We start from the raw sequence: 11,531 nt of genomic DNA, 5'->3' as shown, positions 1-11,531 counted from the left end.
TCCCCGTCTACTGGTAGCCCCAGATGTAAAGAAACATCCTCCAGCGTAATCGTACACTCCCCACACAAAAGATGGAAGGTGTGTATCTCTGGTCTCCACATCTCGACCAGTGCAAAAATAAGATTGCTTTCAAGGTAGCTATGTAATCAAATCCAGCATCCACTAAATACGGCCATACACGACTTGATATTTCTAACTTAACATTACAAATAAATGGGTCTTATATACAACCATTTCCTTAATTAAATAAATAATATACAAATTAAAATATAAACTAATATTAAATAAATAAATAAATAAAATATTCGTAATAATTAACATAACATAATAATAAAAGTAATATAAATTAAATAAATTGTTATCGTATCGACAAAATGGCTCGCGATATGATTTCTATCTAAACACAACAATGTCTTCCATTTTATAACTGCAAAAAAAAAATTAGGCATAAATATATAATAAAATAATTAACTATTTAATGATAATAATATAATAACAATAATTTACCTTCTAAGAATAATAACATAACCTACTTGAGCTTTGTCAGAATGAGTGATAAGAAGAGATAATTTTTGTTTTGGTGTGATTTGAGGTTTGTATGAGGGGTATTTATAAGGTAAGGGGACGAGGTAATTAAGACAGATGATTGGGGGTAATTTTGGAAGGTATAGATGGTGATCCAAGTTTTTTTGTCACGCTATTACAAAGGGTGGTAGATAGATAAAATTAGGTTGATCGGTGTCTGATATATAATTATTTAATGATTGAATGTTTTTTTGGGTAAAAACACCTGCACTGCATGAGCAAGGAAGCATGTTAAAAAGCTATTAAATTTGATGCGTTACTTGTTTTGTTTTGTTTTTGACAAGTGGCTTTTAATAATTGAAGAAATGTCAAAATCAAGTGACGAATGTATGGGCAGACCCTAAGGATGAAAGGGATTGAACTTACCTTAGCCGAATGACTTGATTAAAATAATCAAAAGTTTTTCAAATGCAATTTCTATTTTAAAAAATGTTAGAAATGTAGGGTAGTTCTGTTATACGACAGTTTAATATAAGGTTAAGAAAAGACGTAACCAGAAATGTTAATATTTTTTAATATTTTCGGTATAGCGCTACCTAAAATGTTAATTTTGTTACCTATTATGTTAATCTTTTAAAGTTTTCGGTTGTAACAAAAATTGTTACTTTCTCCATAACATTTCCGGTTGCAACCGGAAACATTAAAAATTAACATTTTAGGTAACAAAATTAACATTTTAGGTAGCGCTGCACCGAAAAATGTTAAAACAAAATTAACATTTCCAATTGTGCCTTTCCTTAGCCTTATATTAAGCTGACTTTCCTTAGACATCCCCTAGACGTGTATGATAAAATTCTTTAATTATATTTCGAGATATTAATTTATGTGTTATACTGAAACGACAGTTAATTTTGATTTTAACCGTTAAATAGAATAATCAAATAATATGATTTTGATTGGTATAAGGGATGATGTCTTCATGAAAAAAAATAAGAGGGATTATATGTCAGTATTTGAACTGTCATATACAGGGGTGAATAAAATTTGACATGATTCAAAAAACAAAATTTTTAACCAGGTTAATTTTTTTTAAAAAATAAATTATAAAATAAAATTCAAATATTTTAATAATTAGTTTTTAAGTTTGAATCAAATCCTTCAATTTTACCTTATATATATATATATATATATATATATATATTACATTTAAATATAGGGTAAACTATACGGTTGACCAATCAACTATAGTCAAAAATCATTTTGGCTACTGATATTTCAATTTGATCACACAAACCATCCAAATATTTAAATAGTTCAATCAAACTACTTGTCGTTAACAATTAACGAAACATGTGACATGGCAGTTAAAACATTTTGGTATAATTACATAATTGATCCATGTTACTTATATATTCTTTTAATTTCATCATCATTTTAATAAATTAAAATAATTTGGTTCTTAACTTTGAGGTCGTGGGATCGAGTCCCATGGAGGGTATTTCATAATTTGGAGGTCTCCTATGGAAGCTGCTCTCAATCTAGTGTTGGGGGTAGCCTACTATCTTACCTCCCCCTTACCCCATTACATATGGGAACAAGGGACATCCATTTATTTACATATGTCATCATTCGATTTGAAGACTTAATTTATTTTTAATTTAATAAATTTACTTTCTGCCAGCTAAAGAAGGACACATGTCACCTTCTCGTTGAACGAAAATAAATCAAAAATATAAGTGGCTAAGGGAGAGATTCAAACCAAGGATCACTTGGATGAATGGGAAAGTGCCAAATCATTGGGTAAAGAAATCCATTTAGTTTGCTTTATCTAACAAATAATATATATCTTGGGTAAAGAGATGATTATCCAACTCAGTTGGTAGAGCTCAAGGTTCTTAACCTTGAGGTCGTGGGATCGAGTCTCACGGAGGACATTTCATAATTCGGAGGTCTTCTACGGAAGCTGCTCTCAACCTAGTGTTGAGGGTAGCCTACTATCTTACCTCCCCCTTACCCCTATTACATATGGGAACAAAGGACAACCATTTGTATCTTAGTAAAAAAAATTAGACATCAAATAATATAATTAATAAATAAAAAGTAAGAATATTTATTACATTAACAAAAAATACGAATATATAAAACATATTAATTTTTTTATTTAATTATATAATTTTTTATTATATATATTTATTAATATAATATTTTATATTAACAAAAATATGAATATAATATTTTATATATCTTGATTCTTAAATTTTTTAAATTTTTTGTATTTTTATCGTAATTTATTAAATATATTTTATTTTATCTTAACCTATTAAATATATTTTATTTTAATGTAAAAATATATATTTTAACTTTATCTTCACTTAAAAATATATTTTTTTATCTTAATTTTTAAAAACATGTTTTTAAAAATATATTGACTTAAAATATTTTATTATTATTTTGATATAAAAATATTAAAGAAAAGTTTTAGTATATTTATTATATTCGTAATTTTGGCTATACATTATTCTATTAAATTATAATTTATCATATATATAACTATTGATAAATATATAATATTAAATTATACAATTAAATAAGTTTTTAATATGTTTTATATATTAATTATATTATTTGTTGTATAAAGTAAAATTTACTAAGATAAAAAGATATATATTATTTATTATATAAAACAAATTAAATAGATTTCTTGATCCAATGGTTTGATGCTTTTTCCTTTACCTAAGGGATCTTTCAACATGAATATGACATGTGTCACTCTATTAAATTAAAAGAAATTTAATAATCTAATATGGTGATGACACATATCATTATTTTAAAAGTAAAATATATAAATAGTTCCTAAACTTTTATTCTCTTCTCACACCCCTGTTAACCCCACTCTTATTCTTCTTCTTCTTAAACACCCCGATATGCCTCTCAGTACAAGCAGTAGTTTTGGAAAATCGAAAGGTATATGTTTTTTTAAAACTTTATCTTTGATCATGCATCTGTTTAACAGAGCAGTTCTGAAGGTATGTGTAATAATCTTCTATTACTTCTTGGTGGACTTGAGACAAAAACAGAGGAGCAGGTCTGTCATTTTATATAAACTATATGTGAGTTTTCGAGTTGCTATTTTTATTTTCAGTAACTTAAGAAATGAAGTAGCTTTTTTCTGTACAGTGGCTAGTCTTCCGTGATGATGGTAAAAATAGTGCAGCTGACTTTACAAAAGCAACTAGCGAGAAAGTATCGAGTGTCCTTTCTCTACAAGAAAATTCTTGGAATCATTTTGAGAAAGAGCATGCGTTTAAACGCAAAACATACTTTGTCATTAGGCTATTTCAGGGTGCTATGAGAGGTTTAGCCTAAATGCATAATCATGAAGATTACACCAGAGTCTTGGACCGGCTTCTGTTATACTCAAGTATATTGTTTGACAATTTTCATTTGAAGTATGGGTTTATCCGTCCTTAAAAGAGATTTAACCAACCTTTCATTGAATGATGGCAGTACAATAGTAGAAAGAGATGCTGCTTATCTAATTCCAAATCTTCGAGATCTAGCATTTTCTGTTGACATCAAGTATTGCGATGTTGTTATTGGGCTTTTCTTAAAAGAGAACCGCTAACCAAGCTAAAACAATCCCATAAGTCGGGATATACTGTTTCCCTTTAAACGGCCGTTGCAAAGTCATTGCCTGTACTTAATCATGGTATACAGAGCAAGATAATGATGGAATGGACGTAGTTTTTACAAGAATTTTGAATGTTTTAGATCCCTTTACACTTCTGAAGGGTGCAAATAATCACCAATCTTGTTGAGAATAAGGTTAATGATCCTGTATATGAGCATGTAATATATCATCTATTCAAAAGATATAGGAATACATCTCAGTTCCCTTTTTGCTGGAGTATTCTTGTGAAAATGAGGGAAATGGACCGTTAAATATTGCTTGGAATTGCTATTGTTTTTCAAAATAGTGCCTATTTATATCTAATGATATGACATTTTGCTTTAGCTTTTCATCGTTGGAAAAAGGTCCCAACACATTCTCAGGGTCTTTGGAGAAGGGCATCTTCTGCTGGTGCATTTACGCCTATGGAGAAAAGAGCCTTTGGAATTGCAACTGACATGTAATGTTTCGATTTTCGGTGACACTTCCCTAGCCGTTTTTATACCAAAAATCAATTTCTTTTATCTTCTCTAGATAGATATGAAGTCGGTCTTCTTTTTGCTTATTTGGCTTTTGTTCCATTTTGTGAAGCAGGCATTATGGATGGCCTTTCATTGCAAGTCAGCAATTCCTTTTAACGTGTCTTTGTTCTGCCGTATGTATATAATTATAAGCATGCTCTAAAAAGAAAGTGAAATTTTCTGATCAAATAATTTCAGTTTCATGCAATGCCAGCGACTTTTGGAAAGCACTTTCAAACTCGATGTCATGGCTACAAGAAGAGTGAGGCTATCAGGGGCGTGTGAGAATAAGAAGAAGAAGAAGAGTGAGGTTAACGACGATGTGAGAGAAGAAGAAGAGGAGGAAGAAAAAGATTGAGGGAGTCTAATAGAGTTAACATGCCACATCATCTAAAAATAACAGAGAGTAACATCATAAACCTTACTGAAAATAAACTAAAAGTTTAATGTTTATATTATAAATTTTAAAAGTTGAGTAACTAAAATATAAATGTCCTAAAAGTTTAGGAATTATTTATATACCTTATCATAATTTTAAATTATTAAAATAAAAACCAAACTGAAATAATATATAAATAATATGTACCAATTATATAATTATATTAAAATGTTTTAAATAACACATCACCTATTTGATTAACTATTGATTAACTATCAAATAACTTGATTGAAGTATTTAACAAAAATAAAAACTATATAAATATAATTACATTTCCAGTAACAGATAAGGGAGATAGAACAACAGACGATGATTGTAAACGCCCCAAAACAAAATCAGAAAAGCTGCTCCATTCAATGAGTTATCCATCATAGGGCAAAATCCAATTAACCTAACTTTAAAGGCTGATAACATTTTTAATAGCACAAAAACCTAAAAGCATCAGATAGAGCTTTCCAGCCACCATGTAATGTATTGTAAATCAAGATTACATTTTTTCCTTTTCAGCAGAAAAAAATACTGATTTTAGGAGTCAAACGCAAAAATGGGTACTTTGTAAAAGTGATAAAAGAAAACAAATGAAAGGCTTCTATATATCGTGTGAAAGAGGTGGGAGAAGTGGAGGTGGTGGAGATAGAGGCGGCGGTGAGAAACGAATCCAGAAAAAAAGTATAAGGGTAAGAGATAGAGGAATAGAGTGAAAGAAATCATTTCTTTAATTAATTTATTATTTTTAGAAATTATTTTTTAATATTCAAAACATGTCAGTGACATTTAACAGTTAAAATTAACGGAGAGTCACTGTTTAATCCAATTTAAATTAAATGTTAGACTATGAAACGGAATAAAAGTTGATACTAAACTGGAATCAAAGATATACGTACTCTTTTTGTATATTTAAGCCATTATCTAACTTGACCAAAAAAATTCAACTTGATTTAGTATTTGAGTTAAAAATCAGCAATTCGTGTGAACAAAAGAAACTCTAAATATTGAAAACATAACTACGACTTGTCATTGCTCAAAGGATACAGCCGAGTTGGAGATCAGAAATAACTAAGTTGTTTACTGTAGTAGTCCCAGACCAAATACATTTTTTTCAGAAAAAAAGTGTTTTCAGCCGTCTGAAATTAAAATTCAAAACAGGTAGCACTTCCACGCAGTACTGGATCAGTGGCGAAAAATAACATAGAAAGAGTACTCACCATGAAACACGATTGGAGCATAATATTGAATCTGGAACACAGACTAGACCACTTAAGAGGCAGTCTTCTCTTCTGCTCTCCTGTCTATACCATATGGTAACATTTTTTCTTAATAAAAAACTAAAATACTTGCTTTTCTCTGATTTATTAATATAAAAATTAAAAAAGCCCTCAGATCTCATAGCTATATCAAGATCATGTACAGTCTAAGTCTACACAAATTCATCAAGAGCTTTTCACACATCACCTACCCTCCAAAGAAATGAATATATGGTATATATGTGTGTGTGTGGAAAAATTAATACATTGCATGGGGGGGGGGGAGAGAGAGAGAGAGAGAGAGAGAGAGGGAGAATGAAGGAAGGGAGGTGATGTGCTAAAGGCAAAAGCCAAAGATGAACCGAAGACAAAAACCATCGCAATCAAAAGTGAGTTGTCCATCATTGGGCCAAAACCATATGAATGAAACCCAATACATATTTGTAGAACCCCATATAACATCGACAAAGAAGGAACTATAGACTACTAAAAGATATCATTACATTTCCACTGTCATCACTACCCAAATAACGAAGAATGATGCTAAAGAGGCATAGAACACATATAATGAAATCAAACTACTACCCAGAATCATTACATTTCCCTACTGTAGTTACTAAGGGAAAAATTGACAGCTAAAAGATTTATCACTTGTAAAACCCCAAATAAGCATGCATTCTTTTAAGGGTAAATCATCCGCCGGGGGGGGGGAACAGAAAAATAATCAAATTTAAAAAGTTAAGCGAAGCCCTCAGATCTCATAGCTATATTTGGTCATTCGCATCATTAACAAACTGAATTTCATTAAAGGGAATTTACCAATCATCAGCCGAAGAGAGGAAGAGGAAGAGTAACAAGAAAGGAAGAGAGGAGGGAAACACGGAGAGAGAGAGAGAGGTGGGGAAGATAGAACAACAGATGATGATTGTAAACGCCCAAAAACAAAAATCAGAAAAGCGGCTCCATTAAAGAAGTTATCCATCATTGGGCAAAATCCATTTAAACAAACTTTAAAATCTGATATCATTTTTAACAGCACACAAAAAAAAACTGATGCATCAGATAGAGCTTTCCAGCCACCATGTAAATCAAGAATACGTTTTTTTCTCCATTCACTGCGGTTGCGCCATCAGCTGATAATAAAATGCAGGTTTTAGGAGTGAAACACAAAACGGGTATTTTGTAAAAAGTGATACAAGCCAATGATAAGCTTCTATATATCGTGTGAAAGAGGTGGAAATAGTGGAGGTGATAGAGATAAGGGCAGCGGCTGCTGTGAGAAACAGATCCAGAACAGCACAGTAACGCACCGAAACAACAGAGGGATGTTAGGGTTTATAAGGAAAAAAATCAAAGGATAGATCTTCTGAGTTGCCCTTGTTTTGAGAGGGGAACGGCTGTGATTGGCGCGTTTAGGGAAAATTAAATAGCTGGATGGAGGGCGATTTTTCCGATATATCACCGTCCACCGTTTTTTTTTCCGATCAAGCACCGTTCAGATTATATTTTTTGATCTAACATCATTTACAAAAAGATGCGCCCCTGTAATACGTTTAACGTTGATTTAGTGTCACGTGGGGTAAGGAGCGCCTTATGCTGACATGTGATATATGTGTGCATAGCGCGATCCCTGGGGCGCGCCTTAGGCCACGTAGGGTATAGCGTAGGGCAGGGACCGCGCTTTACCGTTAACACAATTATGTTAGGCGCAGATCAGGCCGCGTCTTAGCTTTATCTGATATAATTATGTAAAGCACGGTGCATGTATCACGTCTTGTAACTTTTCCCGGCTATAAATACCATTTCCCCCAATAACTCTTCACATCTCCTCTCGATTATAAAAATTTAATACAAAAATCCAACAATCTTTTCATATTTGATTCAGAAGTTCGTGCGATTTTTCGTTATTAGGTAATTTTGTGATAATTTTTTTTATTATACTTATTGTTTATTATGATTATTTGGAAAAATATTATACTAATTGTTGTCAATTAATTTCCGTGTTTGTAAAATTAGAAAGCGGGAGCATACGTCGAAATAGTTTTACGGTACATGTAATAATATAAAATTATATTATTTAAATTATTTACGTTTATGTATAAAAATTTTATTTTGTTATATTTTCGTTCATATATTATTTATTTAATCAGTTTTGTTTCAGTTGTTTTTTTTGCAGATATAATATTGCCGCACTTTTAAACTCAAAGAATGACGCAACTTTCAGCTATTGTTTATTATGATGGTGAAATTCGAGAAGATGAAACCGGCGTTGTTTTCGTATCAAATGAGCGTGTTAAAATATCATTGAAGAGAAACATAACTCTTGAGGAGCTGATAACGAAGATTTCGAGGAAGATTCATGTTGGAAGTAGTAGAAGAAGAATGTCGTTGTCGCATTACAGATTTCCAACATCATTGTTGCCATTAACTTATACAACTTTCGAACTATCAAGCAATGATTATGTTGAAATGATGGCTGATTCTCAAAGTAATTATTCAGACGACGATATTGAGATGTATGCAAAGTTTGTTCAAGTGCGTGCTGTTCGGGGTCAATCATTAAGCTCCCATTATGGGCTGGCTGAACAAGTTGATCAAGTTGACAACCCGACGACAGTAATGTGTAATGATTTTAATGCCATAATGGAGAGACATTCATCCGCAACTCCTTACGATATGTACCGAGGTGGTCGATGAACAATCCGTATGGCAACATCACGTCCAGCTCAAGGGGAAGACATTCATCTGCAAATCCCTTTGACCTTAATATGGAGATGCCATCGACACAACAGTCTGTGCAGTTCCATTTGACACGATGGCTTCAAGCTCCAAGGGGAGGCATTCGACTGCGAGTTTTTTTTATCTGAATGTTGACATGCCTTCCAGTTCAAGGGGAAAGCGTGCAAGTAGTAGGTTCTTCGACCTAAATGTGGAGAGCATGGAGGAACCATCATCTCCACCAGAAGAACCGCTTCGTGAGCCTGGTGCGGATGGTGCTGAGACTGGACTATTCATTCACCCAGAATCACTGTAATTCAACTCCGATGATGATGATGATGTGGATGAAGTTCCAGCAAATGTGGCATAAACTGACCCTCCTGCACACATGTATGAAGCTGATTATGGTGTAATGTATGCGCCAGAATTTACTGATATGCCTCATCTCGGTGACTATGGATATTATTCATCAATAAATAATGATGAGTTATATTTAGGCATGGAGTTTTCAAGCAAAGAAGAAGCGATGATGGCTATAAAAAAATTACAATATCGTAATTCTGTTCAATCGAGAGTCGACCGCTCCACGACAGAAAAATATGTATGCTACTGTACTCGACGCGAAAACGGATGCAACTGGATGGTTCGCGTATCGAAGAGGAAGAAGAAAAACAGCAGATGGGAACTAACAGTATACAACGGTCCTCACACATGTTGTGCTGGAGGGGTCAACCAAGATCATCCCAACTTGGACTCGGAAGTGATATGCCAAGCCATCATGCCCATGGTAAAAACAAGCTCTCATATAGCTGTTGTTGTGTTGATTTCAGCTATACAATTGCAGTATGAGTACACTGTCTCCTATAAAAAAGCTTGGTTGACAAAACAAAATACAATTGTCAAACTTTATGGCGAATGGGATGCATCTTACAACGAACTTTCAGGCTGGTACGAAGGTTGAATCCTGGGACAATTGTGGACTTCAAAACCTCCTATGCATACCATAATGATCGAGTTCTCCGTGATCGATGCCAATTCTATCGGGTTTTTTGGACTTACCCATAGCGCGTTAATGCTGTCAAATACTGCAAACATGTGGTCCAGATCGACGAGACTTTCTTGTATGGAAAATACAAGCAAGTTTTATTATTGGCAGTTGTCCAAGATGGCAATCACAACATTCTTCCAGTTGCTTTTGCTCTTGTCGAAGGAGAAGTTACATATTCTTGGGCTTTTTCCCTCTGAAATTTACGTGCACATGTTATCACGAGGGAAAAATCGGTGTCATTTCAGATCGCGAGTTGGGATCAAAGCAACAATGGAGTCTTTGGGTCCAATGTGGCAACCACCCTTTGTCCAACATAGGTATTGTCTTCGACACATTGCTGCGAACTACCATGGAAGATACAAGAAGAATGATGAGCGTCAATTACTTGTGCGCATGGGTAAGTGAAACTGATGTAGTTTGTTTTCTTTTGATCATTTTGATCTGGTTAGTAAGTTATACATTTTTTGATCAGGTTACGAACTTCTTCCTCGAACGTTTGAATTAATGCCTCAAGATTTGCGGGCGAAGAACGAGGAAGGATACGATTACATCAGCCTCATCGATAAAGAAATGTGGACGAATGCATATGATGGTGGATATCGATATGGACACATGACGACCAACTTGGCAGAGGCAATCAATTCAACCTTAAAGGGTGCACATCACTTACCTGTAACGACTTTGGTAAAGACTATATATTTTCGTTTGGGGGCGCTTTTTGCGAAGCTAGGGGGACAAACTCAAACCTGGATGCAAGGCGGTCATGTCTATCACCCTAGATTAGTTACAGATCTACAGAAAAAAATTGATGCATCAAATGAGATGTCTATAACAAGCTTCTCTAGAAGGCATGAAATGTTTCGTGTCACAGAGTTGTCGCGACCTCTTCAAGGGATTGAAGTTGTGTCGTTAAGAGTAAATCTAAGGGATAGAACGTGCGACTGCGGGTTTTTTCAAGCTTTGAAATATCCATGCTCTCATGTGATAGCAGCTTGCTCGCATACATGTCAAGACTATAACTATTTTGTGGATCACGTATACCTACCATCTGAAGTTTTTAAGGTATACGAATTTGAGTTCCCCCCATAGGTAATGACAAAGACTCTGATGGGGTTCAAGATTGGCTTCCGATTGTACCAAATCCGAGTTTATTGAGGGAGTGTGGTAGTCCAAAATCCAATCGAATTCATTATGATATGGATATTCGAGAAAGATCTAGACAAGACAGAAGATGTGGGCATTGTAGAAACCCAGGACACACTAGAAAAACATGTCTACTTATGTTGTCATCAAATAACAATTGATGAGGAAATGATATAGTTGTTTATCAATTAATAATTATTGTACTTTAATTTGCATTTACTTC

The 11,531-nt window shown here is 33.5% G+C and overlaps 1 pseudogene; it reads left to right on the top strand.

Moving 5' to 3' along the window:
* The first annotated feature begins 3,514 nt into the window (after positions 1-3,514).
* Positions 3,515-5,074, top strand: LOC120157442 (annotated as a pseudogene).
* The last annotated feature ends 6,457 nt before the right edge of the window (positions 5,075-11,531 follow it).

Source organism: Hibiscus syriacus, unplaced genomic scaffold (assembly GCF_006381635.1).
Source record: "Hibiscus syriacus cultivar Baekdansim isolate YM2019G1 unplaced genomic scaffold, ASM638163v2 tig00111272_pilon, whole genome shotgun sequence".
Classification (NCBI taxonomy): domain Eukaryota; kingdom Viridiplantae; phylum Streptophyta; class Magnoliopsida; order Malvales; family Malvaceae; genus Hibiscus; species Hibiscus syriacus.
Note: the sequence above shows the minus strand (reverse complement) of the source record. Positions and strands in the feature narration are given on the sequence as shown.